This window comes from Capsicum annuum, unplaced genomic scaffold, assembly GCF_002878395.1.
Source record: "Capsicum annuum cultivar UCD-10X-F1 unplaced genomic scaffold, UCD10Xv1.1 ctg70809, whole genome shotgun sequence".
Classification (NCBI taxonomy): domain Eukaryota; kingdom Viridiplantae; phylum Streptophyta; class Magnoliopsida; order Solanales; family Solanaceae; genus Capsicum; species Capsicum annuum.
The window spans coordinates 1-3431 of NW_025880576.1; the positions used below are offsets into that span (position 1 = coordinate 1).

The 3431-nt window shown below is 36.0% G+C and overlaps 1 long non-coding RNA gene across 2 annotated transcripts; it reads right to left on the reverse strand.

Moving 5' to 3' along the window:
* Positions 1-21: 21 nt before the first annotated feature.
* Positions 22-3370, reverse strand: LOC124894166. Of its 2 annotated transcripts, none has more exons than XR_007051039.1 (4): positions 2851-3370; positions 2091-2268; positions 1299-1484; positions 22-527 (listed from the first exon to the last, which is right to left on the reverse strand). It is a non-coding gene; the product is annotated as an uncharacterized LOC124894166 (long non-coding RNA). The 2 variants fall into 2 exon arrangements; XR_007051038.1 differs by having other exon boundaries at positions 25-527; positions 1299-1490; positions 2851-3177.
* Between the last annotated feature and the right edge of the window lie 61 nt (positions 3371-3431).

A 3431-nucleotide genomic window follows, 5' to 3' on the forward strand; every position in this document is an offset into this window, starting at 1 on the left:
CCCCCAGACCCCACTAAGTGGGAATACACTGGGTTTGTTGTTGTTGTATGCTACTGTCAGATTTACTACATCAGGTAATTTACAAAATTTTAGCTTCCTTAGGGGCCAGAACTTAAATATTATTATGAAATAGAAATTTAAAGTTTGACTTAGGTTTACATCAGGTGATTAAAACCTTTACTCCTAATCATTTATAAAGACATACCTCATCTTTATGCATTAAGGTAAAGCAACATCCACTTAGTCCCGCTCTTGCAGTTCGACCTGCCCGATGAATATATGTTTTTATATATGCAGGCATATCATAGTTTATGACATTTCTCACTCCTTCAACATCCATTCCACGAGTCATAGCATCAGAGGAAATAAGCACTTGCACTTGCCCTGACCGGAAAGCCCTCAACGTCTTGCGGCAGGACAAACGTTTGGGCTATTAAATTGCAAGACAGCAGACTTAACTATGCAAGCAATCACACGCACAGGTGTTTCCGCACCACCAAATGTTTCCCAAATAAACGTAACATCACCTTTCAACAACAACAATTATAAGTATGACGACCAATTATTTTCATTATTCTGTGCTTCGTTTTCTTTTTTTAACTTTTCCACTTAATCCAATTTGCAAGTTCAAAACTCTAGTAAATTAACTAAGATGGCAATCAAGACCGAACAATACCAAACATGTCCTTTCTTTTCCAGAAAAATATAAAGTTTTTCCCGATAAAGCCAAAAAGCTGTAAACGTTAATAGCCCTAAGTGGTCATTAAATTAGGGCAGATAGATTTCAGTGAGAAGCAGATATTCCATATGGACAGAAAAGATTCTCCGATGCATCTTTTTAAACTCAAAAAAAATGCATCGGAGAATCTTTTCTGTCCATATGGCGTATCTGATGCATTTCTTAATCACGAAAATTGCCTCTGATACATAATTTTGGAACCCCTAAAACTATCCTTTTTGTCGAAACCCCAGATATTTGTGTACTTCTAATATAGTACTTTGGAAACCAACAAAGAACCCTGAAACTATCCTTTTTGTCGAAACCCCAGATATTTGTGTACTTCTAATATAGTACTTCGGAAATCAACAAAACAAAATAGAGTTTATAACAGTACAATAGTACATTACAGTTTTTCAGCAAACATAAATTGCTACACGCGTGACTACATTCAGTTAGCTTCAGTAAAGTGTGTGCTCATGCAAAGCATCTTTGGTACAGTTGACTGCAAACTTCTCTATCAAGTTACATAATGTAAAAGCTCAGAGCTAAATTGAAGTTGCTAAGTGAATGGAAATACCTTCTTACAGATTGACGTTGAAGACGAGAATACTCCTTGAACTCAATTTGCAAATTGTCGAAAAACTTTAGCAAGGTGCATAGTCTATGGTGGACTCTACAGATGATGTGAAAAAAATGATTTCTCCCCTTGCAGATTTTGAAGAAGGGAAACAAGATAAATTGGCTTAAGCTTCAATTGACATAGCTACACCTAGGAAGAAAATCACTGAGATCAATCATCATGCTGCGGGGAAGAGAGTGGCACAAAATAGCAGCAAAGGAAAAGTGAGAAGGTGCAAAATTTTCAAATTGAAGCAAAAAATTTATTGAAAACACAAAGACTACCCAGTATACATGAATTTAGTACTTAACACTGAATTGCAATTGAAATTGCAAACTTTAGCATCCAGTATCTGAGAATGACATTATTATTCAACAGCTCAAAGAAACATGAGTGTCTCAAGACAATCCGCAAGGTCAATACACTAGACAGTTTTAAGCCAATACTTTTAGATGAAATAAGGTGTTTCAAACAGGCATTTAGATCATGCTGAAGTAGTAACTTCTGCTATGTGAGCATATCTTCAGAAAACAAAACATAGTTCCTTGCTAAACAACATTAAGATAAATTAGTAAATTCCTAATGACTTAGGAGACAACAAACTGATTCTTTTTCCCTTCTTTTGACAGGTTGGAATAAGAACACTACTCATCAAGATAAATGATATGCACTAAATACATTTGCAGGCACATCAGGAAAGAGAAGATAATGTATAATAGAACGTATTTTATTTACGTAGCATAGACCCACCACTTTAAATGATTTGAGTTCTTCAGGAAGCCTGTAACGTCTTTCTCCAGTCGTTAGAAGAAGAGGATGATGCAAATCAAGTTGAGCAAGTTTACTTGGGTCTTGTGTTAGTGTGGCTGATAAAACCATCTTTGCAAGCCTTGGATAGGCTTTTCCTTTGAACCCTCTTTCTGTGCCCCTGCATTAGTTTTAAAGCAATGCTTAAGAAAATCTGACATGTGAAATCGACAAAAGGAAAACAAGACAGCGAAATGCCTATGTTCACTTAAACCTTGCGAAGAAGTTGGATCCACTTATAAAAATATTAAGTTATGCAATTCTTTTTGGGTGATGGTGGTGTCCATTCCAGCTTGCTACCGGGTAATTCTGCCCGCCAGTAAGCGAGAAAAATCACCTAGTTTTTTCTATAGCTCTGCTGGAATTTGAACTCGAGACCTCATGGTTCTCCACCCACTTCATTAACTACTAGGTCACATAGTTAGGTGCAAGGGTAGATACATTTGCATGATCAAAAGAGCAACCCACTCAACAGTGAAAACCATTTGACAGTCAAAGATATGGTGTCCTTGTCGTAAAGGATCAAACAAGAATTGAATAATCAGACAATTACTTCTTGATTGGAAAAATGTCATATCCCAACTGAGAGAAAGATGTGCATCTAAAGAGGATTTGTTTTTTGAAGCTGGTAACATTAAGATGTGCATCTAAAGAGGATTCCACATATAAGAAATTCATAAGGGGGAGGTTAGGCATAACATACACTCTTCTGATTGTCTTCAATGAACCATAAGTGAAAGGAAGAAGATCATCAGCAGAAGGGAAGTTCCCGTCAACAGAAGAGCTAGTCAACTGAATGACAGTAGGAAGCCAAGACTGATAAGCTTCCCTTAATAACCTATCCGTTTCGTCGACAACCTACATGATACCATGTAAGTTAACCATTAGGATCTTGTCCTTGTTTGTCGTTCAGCTTTTTTTCAAGAAAATGTAATTCAAATGGTTTCAACAGAGCATAAAGAAGAAAAACATGAGCAATATAAAAATATGTGCCCCACACTCACAAGACCTACTACTACCACTTCGATGTTTAATGATTAAATTGAAGTAAGTCTCAATTGACCGATTCATTAGCACAGTAGCATTCTAAGTTTTCCTTTCAAATAGGGAAGAGACATTGAAGCGAATAAAATAACAAATATATATTGATATTCTTAATCGAGTAAATATAATTTTATTGATAATGGGTAGCTCACATATAAAAAAGGTATACCAAAAAATAGAAAATTTACCGAAAGATGTGATTCTCTGCAAAAGACACCCATGCTCTACGCAAATAGAAAT